We start from the raw sequence: 13031 nt of genomic DNA on the forward strand, positions 1-13031 counted from the left end.
ACACATTCCTGTGCGCACACACACATTCCCGCGTGCACACACACGCACACTCCCGCGCGTGCGCACACACACTCCCGCGCAGGCGCACACACACACGCACACTCCCGCACGCACGTTCCCGCGCGCACACCCACACGCACATTCCTGCGTGCACACGCACATTCCCGCACACACACACTTTCCCGCACACACACACAGATGCATGCTCCCGCGCGCACACCCACACGCACGCTCCCGCGCGCACACCCACACGCACGTTCCCGCGCGCACACCCACACGCACGTTCCCGCGCGCACACCCACATGCACGTTCCCGCGCGCACACCCACACGCACGTTCCCGTGCGCGCACCCACACGCACGTTCCCGCGCGCACCCACACGCACATTCCCGCGCGCACCCACACGCACATTCCCGCGCGCACCCACACACACATTCCCGCGCACACACAGACGTTCCCGCGCACACACGCACATTCCTGCACACACACACATTCCCGCACGCACACACACACATTCCCGCACGCACGCACGCACACACATTCCCGCACGCGCACACACACACATTCCCGCACGCGCACACACACATTCCCGCACGCACACACATTCCCGCACACACACACACACATTCCCGCACACACACACACACACACACATTCCCGCACACACACACACTCATTCCCGCACACACACACATTCCCCCACACACACATTCCCGCACAGACACACACACATTCCCGAACACATTCCCGCACACACACACATTCCCGCATTCACACACACACTCCCGCGCATACACCCACATGCACACACGCACTCCCGCGCACACACCCACACGCACATTCCCGCACACAGACACACAATCCCGCACACAGACACACATTCCCGCACACAGACACACATTCCCGCACACAGACACACATTCCCGCGCTGACACACACACATTCCCGCGCTGGCACACACACACATTCCCGCGCGCACACACACACATTCCCGCGCGCACACACACACATTCCCGCGCGCACACAAACACATTCCCGCGCGCGCACACACACATTCCCGCGCGCTCACACACACACACACTCCCGCACGCACACACACACATTCCCGCACGCACACACATTCCCGCTCACACACACATTCCCGCACACACACACACATTCCCGCACACACACACACATTCCCGCACACACACACATTCCCGCACACGCACACACATTCCCGCACAGACACACACACATTCCCCCACAGACACATACACATTCCCGCACAGACACACACACATTCCCGAACACATTCCCGCACACACACACATTCCCGCATTCACACACACTCCCGCACACACAGACGCACAATCCCGCATACAGACACACATTCCCACACACAGACACACATTCACGCGCGCGCACACACTCCCGCACACACACACATTCCCGCACACACACACATTCCCGCGCACACACGCACATTCCTGCACACACACACATTCCCGCACGCACGCACACACATTCCCGCACGCACGCACACACACACATTCCCGCACGCGCACACACACACATTCCCGCACGCGCACACACATTCCCGCATTCACACACACACTCCCGCGCACACACCCACACGCACACACGCACTCCCGCGCACACACCCACACGCACATTCCCGCACACAGACACACAATCCCGCACACAGACACACATTCCCGCACACAGACACACATTCTCACACACAGACACACATTCCCGCACACAGACACACATTCCCGCACACAGACACACATTCCCGCGCTGACACACACACATTCCCGCGCTGGCACACACACACATTCCCGCGCGCACACACACACATTCCCACACACAGACACACATTCCCGCGCGCACACAAACACATTCCCGCGCGCACACACTCCCGCACACACACACATTCCCGCACACACACACACATTCCCGCGCACACACGCACATTCCTGCACACACACACATTCCCGCACGCACGCACACACACACATTCCCGCACGCGCACACACACACATTCCCGCACGCGCACACATTCCCGCACACACACACATTCCCGCACACACACACACTCATTCCCCCCCACACACACACATTCCCCCACACACACACACATTCCCCCACACACACATTCCCGCACACACACACATTCCCCCACACACATTCCCGCACAGACACACACACATTCCCGAACACATTCCCGCACACACACACATTCCCGCATTCACACACACACTCCCACGCACACACCCACACGCACACACACACTCTCGCGCACACACCCACACGCACATTCCCGCACACAGACACACATTCCCGCACACAGACACACATTCCCGCACACAGACACACATTCCCGCGCTGACACACACACATTCCCGCGCACACACACACATTCCCGCGCGTGCACACACACATTCCCGCGCGCTCACACACACATTCCCGCGCGCTCACACACACTCCCGCACACACACACACTCCCGCACACACACACACACTCCCGCACACACACACACTCCCGCACAGAAACACACACACACCCGCACAGACACACACACACCCGCACACACACACACTCCCGCGCGCACACACACATTCCCGCGCGCACACACACGTTCCCGCGCGCACACACACGTTCCCGCGCGCACACACATTCCCGCGCACGCACACACGCACACTCCCGCGCGCACACCCACACGCACACTCCCACGCACACACCCACACGCACACTCCCACGCGCACACCCACACGCACACTCCCGCGCGCACACCCACACGCACACGCACACTCCCGCGCGCACACCCACACGCACACTCCCGCGCGCACACCCACACGCACACTCCCGCGCGCACACACACGCACACTCCCGCGTGCATACACACATACGCGTTCCTGCGCGCGCACACACACACACGCGTTCCCGCGCGCACAAACACACATTCCCGCGCGCACACATACACATTCCTGCGCGCGCGCACACACGCGCGTTCCCGCACGCACACACACACGCGCGTTCCCGCACGCACGCACACGCGCGCGTTCCCGCGCGCACAACCACACGCACACTCCCACGCGCACACCCACACGCACACTCCCGCGCGCACACACACACACGCACACTCTTGCGTGCATACACACACACGCGTTCCCGCGCGCGCACACACACGCGTTCCCGCGCGCAAAAACACACATTCCCGCGCGCACAAATACACATTCCTGCGCGCGCGCACACACGTGCGTTCCCGCGCGCACACCCACACGCACACTCCCGCGCGCACACACACACGCACACTCCCGCGTGCATACACACATACGCATTCCCGCGCGCACACACACACACGCGTTCCCGCGCGCACAAACACACATTCCCGCGCGCACACATACACATTCCTGCGCGCACACACACGTGCGTTCCCGCGCGCACACCCTCACGCGCACACCCTCACGCGCGTTCCCACGCGCACACATTCCCGCGCGCGCACACACGCACACGCACGTTCCTGCACGCACACCCTCATGCACGTTCCCGCATGCACACACACACATTCCCACACAGACACACACACATTCCTGCACAGACACACCTACTCCCTCGCGCACACCCACACCCACATTCCCGTACACACACACGCACATTCCCGCGCACACACACACGCACACTCCCCCGCGCGCGCACACACACTCACGCGCACACACTCCCGCGCACACACACACACTCCCGCGCACATGCCCGCACACATTCCCGCACACGGACACACATTCCCGCACACACACACATTCCTGCACACACACGCACATTCCCACACACACACACGCACACGCAATGCACATACCCACACGCACACACACACGCACATTCCCGCACACACACACGCACACACATGCACACACACACACGCACATTCCCGCACACCCACACGCACACGCACATTCCCACACACACACACGCACATTCCCACACGCACACACGCACACGCAATGCACACACACACGCACATTCCCGCACACACACACACGCGCGCGCACACACACATTCCCGCACGCACACACACATTCCCGCACGCACACGCACATTCCTGCACGCACACACGCACAATCCCGCATGCACACACGCACATTCCCGCACGCACACGCACATTCCCGCACACACACACACACATTCCCGAACACACACACGCACATTCCCGAACACACACACGCACATTCCCGAACACACACACACATTCCCGCACACACACACACACACACACACACACATTCCCGCGCACACACGCATTCCTGCACACCCACACACAGATTCCCACACACACACGCACACACCCGCACGCACACATGCACATTCCCGCGCACACACACGCACACACCCACACGCACACACACATGCACATTCCCGCACACACACACGCACATTCCCACACACACACATGCACATTCCCGCACACACACACGCACACACATGCACACACACACAGGCACATTCCCGCACACCCACATGCACATTCCGGCACACCCACACGCACACACCCACACGCACATTCCCGCACGCACATACACACACACGCACGCACATTCCTGCACACACGCACGCACATTCCCGCACACACGCACGCACACACGCACATTCCTACACACACACGCACATTCCCGCACACCCACACGCACATTCCCGCACACCCACACGCACATTCCCGCACACACACACGCACACACCCACACGCACACACACACACGCACATTCCCGCACACACACACACGCACATTCCCGCACACACACACGCACATTCCCGCACACACACACGCACATTCCCGCACACACACACGCACACACATGCACACACCCACACGCACATTCCCGCACACCCACACACATATTCCAGCACACCCACACCCACAAGCACACACCCACACGCACATTCCCGTATGCACATTCCCGCACGCACACACGCACATTCCCGCACACACACACTCGCACAGTCCCGCACTCGCACATTCCCGCACACACGCACATGCCCGCACACACGCACATGCCCGCACACACGCATTCCCGCGCGCGCGCACACACTCCCGCGCACACGCACACACTCCCGCGCACACGCACACACTCCCGCGCACACACACACACTCCCGCGCACACACACACACTCCCGCGCACACACACACACTCCCACGCGCACACACACACGCTCGTTCCCGCACGCGCACACACACATTCCCGCACGCGCACTCGCTCGTTCCCGCACGCACACGCGCTCGTTCCCGCACGCGCACGCACACACACACATTCCCGCACACACACACACACACATTCCCGCACACACACACACACATTCCCGCACACACACACACACACACACACACATTTCCCCACACACACATTCCCGCGCACACACACACACACACACACACACATTTCCCCACACACACACACACATTCCCGCACACACACACACATTCCCGCACACACACACACACATTTCCCCACACACACACATTCCCGCACACACACACACACACACACATTTCCCCACACACACACACACTCCCGCACAGACATACACATTCCCGCACACGCACGCACACACATTCCCGCACACACACACACATTCCCGCACACACACACATTCCCGCACACACACACATTCCCGCACACACACACATTCCCGCACACACACACACATTCCCGCACACACACACTCATTCCCGCACACAAACACTCATTCCCGCACACCCACACTCACGTTCCTGCACACACATACACATTCCCGCACGCACTCGCGAACGCACACACATTCCCGTGCGCACACACACATTCCCGCGCACACACACATGCACACACGCACGTTCCTGCACACACACGTACATTCCCACGCGCACACCCACAAGCACACTCTTGCGTGCATACACACACACGCGTTCCCGCGCGCACAAACACACATTCCCGCGCGCACAAATACACATTCCTGCGCGCGCACACACACGTGCGTTCCCGCGCGCACACCCACACGCACACTCCCGCGTGCATACACACATACGCGTTCCCGCGCGCGCACACACACACGCGTTCCCGCGCGCACAAACACACATTCCCGCGCGCACACATACACATTCCTGCGCGCGCGCACACACGCGCGTTCCCGCACGCACACACACACGCGCGTTCCCGCACGCACGCACACGCGCGCGTTCCCGCGCGCACAACCACACGCACACTGCCACACGCACACTCCCGCGCGCACACACACACACGCACACTCTTGCGTGCATACACACACACGCGTTCCCGCGCGCGCGCACACACGCGTTCCCGCGCGCACAAACACACATTCCTGCGCGCACAAATACACATTCCTGCGCGCGCACACACACGTGCGTTCCCGCGCGCACACCCACACGCACACTCCCGCGCGCACACACACACGCACACTCCCGCGTGCATACACACATACGCATTCCCGCGCGCACACACACGCATTCCCGCGCGCACAAACACACATTCCCGCGCGCACACATACACATTCCTGCGCGCACACACACACGTGCGTTCCCGCGCGCACACCCTCATGCGCACACCCTCACGCGCGTTCCCACGCGCACATTCCCGCGCGCGCACACGCACACGCACGTTCCTGCACGCACACCCTCATGCACGTTCCCGCATGCACACACACACATTCCCACACAGACACACACACATTCCTGCACAGACACACCTACTCCCTCGCGCACACCCACACCCACATTCCTGTACACACACACGCACATTCCCGCGCACACACACACGCACACTCCCGCGCGCGCGCACACACACTCACGCGCACACACTCCCGCGCACACACACACACTCCCGCGCACATGCCCGCACACATTCCCGCACACGGACACACATTCCCGCACACACACACATTCCTGCACACACACGCACATTCCCACACACACACACGCACACGCAATGCACATACCCACACGCACACACACACGCACATTCCCGCACACACACACGCACACACATGCACACGCACACGCACATTCCCGCACACGCACACGCACATTCCCACACACACACACGCACATTCCCACACGCACACACGCACACGCAATGCACATACCCACACGCACACACACACGCACATTCCCGCACACACACACACGCGCGCGCACACACACACATTCCCGCACGCACACGCACATTCCTGCACGCACACACGCACAATCCCGCATGCACACACGCACATTCCCGCACGCACACACGCACATTCCCGCACACACACACACACATTCCCGAACACACACACGCACATTCCCGAACACACACACGCACATTCCCGAACACACACACACATTCCCGCACACACACACACACACATTCCCGCGCACACACGCATTCCTGCACACCCACACACAGATTCCCACACACACACGCACACACCCGCACGCACACATGCACATTCCCGCGCACACACACGCACACACCCACACGCACACACACATGCACATTCCCGCACACACACACGCACATTCCCACACACACACATGCACATTCCCGCACACACACACGCACACACACGCACACACATGCACACACACACACGCACATTCCCGCACACCCACATGCACATTCCGGCACACCCACACGCACACACCCACACGCACATTCCCGCACGCACATACACACACACGCACGCACATTCCTGCACACACGCACGCACATTCCCGCACACACGCACGCACACACGCACATTCCTGCACACACACACGCACATTCCCGCACACCCACACGCACATTCCCGCACACCCACACGCACATTCCCGCACACACACACGCACACACCCACACGCACACACACACACGCACATTCCCGCACACACACACACGCACATTCCCGCACACACACACGCACATTCCCGCACACACACACGCACATTCCCGCACACACACACGCACACACATGCACACACCCACACGCACATTCCCGTACACCCACACACATATTCCAGCACACCCACACCCACAAGCACACACCCACACGCACATTCCCGTATGCACATTCCCGCACGCACACACGCACATTCCCGCACACACACACTCGCACAGTCCCGCACTCGCACATTCCCGCACACACGCACATGCCCGCACACACGCACATGCCCGCACACACGCATTCCCGCGCGCGCGCACACACTCCCGCGCACACGCACACACTCCCGCGCACACGCACACACTCCCGCGCACACACACTCCCGCGCACACACACACACTCCCACGCGCACACACACACGCTCGTTCCCGCACGCGCACACACACATTCCCGCACGCGCACTCGCTCGTTCCCGCACGCACACGCGCTCGTTCCCGCACGCGCACGCACACACACACATTCCCGCACACACACACACACACACACACATTCCCGCACACACACACACACACACACACACACATTTCCCCACACACACATTCCCGCGCACACACACACACACACACATTTCCCCACACACACACACACATTCCCGCACACACACACACATTCCCGCACACACACACACACATTTCCCCACACACACACATTCCCGCACACACACACACACACACACACACATTTCCCCACACACACACACACTCCCGCACAGACATACACATTCCCGCACACGCACGCACACACATTCCCGCACACACACACATTCCAGCACGCGCGCACACACACACACACCCGCACGCACACGCACATTCCCGCACGCACACACGCACATTCCCGCACGCACACACGCACATTCCCGCACGCACACATGCACATTCCCGCACACACACACACACATTCCCGAACACACACACGCACATTCCCGAACACACACACACATTCCCGCACACACACACACACACACACACACACACACGCACATTCCCACACACACGCACATTCCCGCGCACACACACGCACATTCCCGCACGCACACACACATACACACACACGCGCACACACGCATTCCTGCACACCCACACACAGATTCCCACACACACACGCACACACCCGCACGCACACACGCACATTCCCGCGCACACACACGCACACACCCACACGCACACACACATGCACATTCCCGCACACACACACGCACATTCCCACACACACACACGCACATTCCCGCACACACACACGCACACACATGCACACACACACACGCACATTCCCGCACACCCACACGCACATTCCCGCACACCCACACGCACACACCCACACGCACATTCCCGCACGCACATACACACACACGCGCACGCACATTCCTGCACACACGCACGCACACACGCACATTCCTGCACACACACACGCACATTCCCGCACACCCACACGCACATTCCCGCACACCCACACGCACATTCCCGCACACACACACGCACACACCCACACGCACACACACACACGCACATTCCCGCACACACACACACGCACATTCCCGCACACACACACGCACATTCCCGCACATACCCACACGCACACACGCACACGCAATGCACATACCCACACACACACACACACACACACGCACATTCCCGCACACACACACGCACATTCCCACACACACACACACGCGCGCGCACACACACATTCCCGCACACACACACACACACACTTTCCCGCACACACACACACGCGCGCACACACATTTCCGCACGCACACACACACACTTTCCCGCGCGCACACACATTCCCGCACACAGACACACACACGCGCATTCCCGCACACACACACGCGCGCGCATTCCCGCACACACGCATTCCCGCGCACGCACACGCATTCCCACGCGTGCACACACGCACATTCCCGCACGCACACACGCACATTCCCGCACACACACACACATTCCCGAACACACACACGCACATTCCCGAACACACACACACATTCCCGCACACACACACACACACACACATTCCCGCGCACACACACATACACACACACGCGCACACACGCATTCCTGCACACGCACACACAGATTCCCACACACACACGCACACACCCGCACGCACACATGCACATTCCCGCGCACACACACGCACACACCCACACGCACACACACATGCACATTCCCGCACACACACACGCACATTCCCACACACACACACGCACATTCCCGCACACACACGCACACACATGCACACACACACACGCACATTCCCGCACACCCACACGCACATTCCCGCACACCCACACGCACACACCCACACGCACATTCCCGCACGCACATACACACACACGCACGCACATTCCTGCACACACACACGCACATTCCCGCACACACACACGCACATTCCTGCACACACACACGCACATTCCCGCACACCCACACGCACATTCCCGCACACCCACACGCACATTCCCGCACACACACACGCACACACCCACACGCACACACACACACGCACATTCCCGCACACACACACACGCACATTCCCGCACACACACACGCACATTCCCGCACACACACACGCACATTCCCGCACACACACACGCACACACATGCACACACCCACACGCACATTCCCGCACACCCACACACATATTCCAGCACACCCACACCCACAAGCACACACCCACACGCACATTCCCGTATGCACATTCCCGCACGCACACACGCACATTCCCGCACACACACACTCGCACAGTCCCGCACTCGCACATTCCCGCACACACGCACATGCCCGCACACACGCACATGCCCGCACACACGCATATTCCCGCACACACACATTCCCGCCCGCGCGCACACACTCCCGCGCACACGCACACACTCCTGCGCACACACACACTCCTGCGCACACACACACACTCCCGCGCACACACACACACTCCCGCGTGCACACACGCTCGTTCCCGCACGCGCACCCACACGCTCGTTCCCGCACGCGCACTCGCTCGTTCCCGCACGCACACGCGCTCGTTCCCGCACGCGCACGCACACACACACATTCCCGCACACACACACACACATTCCCGCACACACACACACACATTCCCGCACACACACACACACACACACAATTTCCCCACACACACATTCCCACGCGCGCGCACACACACACACACACACACATTTCCCCACACACACACACACACATTCCCGCACACACACACACATTCCCGCACACACACACACACACATTTCCCCACACACACACATTCCCGCACACACACACACACACATTTCCCCACACACACACACACTCCCGCACAGACATACACATTCCCGCACACGCACACACATTCCCGCACACACACACATTCCCGCACACACACACACATTCCCGCACACACACACACATTCCCGCACACACACACACATTCCCGCACACACACACTCACGTTCCTGCACACACACACATTCCCGCACGCACTCGCGAACGCACACACATTCCCGTGCGCACACACACATTCCCGCGCACACACACATGCACACACGCACGTTCCTGCACACACACGTACATTCCCACACGCACACACACACGCACATTCCCGCGCACACGCACACACACACGCACATTCCCGCGCGCACACACACACATTCCCACACGCACACACACACGCACGTTCCCGCACGCACACCCACACGCACGTTCACGCGCGCACACCCACACGCACGTTCACGCTCGCACACCCACACGCACGTACACGCGCGCACACCCACACGCACGTACACGCGCGCACACCCACACGCACGTTCACGTGCGCACACCCACACGCACGTTCCCGCGCGCACACCCACACGTACGTTCCGGCACACGCGCGCACACACATTCCCGCACACACACACATTCCGGCACGCGCGCACACACACACACACCCGCACGCACACGCACATTCCCGCACGCACACACGCACATTCCCGCACGCACACACGCACATTCCCGCACACACACACACACATTCCCGAACACACACACGCACATTCCCGAACACACACACACATTCCCGCACACACACACACACACACACACACACACACACACACATTCCCGAACACACACACACACATTCCCGCACGCACACACATTCCCGCACGCACACACATTCCCGCACACACACACACATTCCCACACACACACACATATTCCCGCACACACACACACACACATTCCCGCACACACACACACATTCCCGCACACACACACATTCCCCCACACACACATTCCCGCACAGACACACACACATTCCCGAACACATTCCCGCACACACACACATTCCCGCATTCACACACACACTCCCGCGCATACACCCACATGCACACACGCACTCCCGCGCACACACCCACACGCACATTCCCGCACACACACACAATCCCGCACACAGACACACATTCCCGCACACACACGCACTTTCCCGCACACACACGCACTTTCCCGCACACACGCACACACATTCCCGCGCGCACACACACACGCACACTCCCTCGCGCGCGCACACACACGCACACTCCCGCGCGCGCACACACACGCACACTCCCGCGCACGCACACTCCCGCGCACACGCACACTCCCGCGCGCACGCACACACGCATACTCCCGCACGCATTCCTGCACACACACATTCCCGCACACAGACACACATTCCCGCACACACACGCACATTCCCGCACACACACGCACATTCCCGCACACACACGCACATTCCCACGCACACACACACACTCCCGTGCGCACACACACACTCCCGCATGTTCCCGCGCGCACACGCACATTCCCGCACACACACAATCCCACACATACACATTCCCGCACGCACACACAGATGCACACTCCCGCGCGCACACACACATGCACGTTCCCGCACGCACACCCACACGCACGTTCCCGCGCGCACACCCACACGTACGTTCCGGCACACGCGCGCACACACATTCCCGCACACACACACATTCCGGCACGCGCGCACACACACATTCCCGCACGCACACGCACATTCCCGCACGCACACACGCACATTCCCGCATGCACACACGCACATTCCCGCACGCACACACGCACATTCCCG

At 60.8% G+C, this 13031-nt stretch overlaps 1 protein-coding gene across 2 annotated transcripts in view; it reads right to left on the reverse strand.

Moving 5' to 3' along the window:
- The window catches only part of cdk15 (cyclin-dependent kinase 15), a 108398-nt gene that overhangs the window by 16485 nt on the left and 78882 nt on the right, over positions 1-13031 (reverse strand). The window lies entirely within an intron of this gene.

This window comes from Stegostoma tigrinum, chromosome 7, assembly GCF_030684315.1.
Source record: "Stegostoma tigrinum isolate sSteTig4 chromosome 7, sSteTig4.hap1, whole genome shotgun sequence".
NCBI classification, from domain to species: domain Eukaryota; kingdom Metazoa; phylum Chordata; class Chondrichthyes; order Orectolobiformes; family Stegostomatidae; genus Stegostoma; species Stegostoma tigrinum.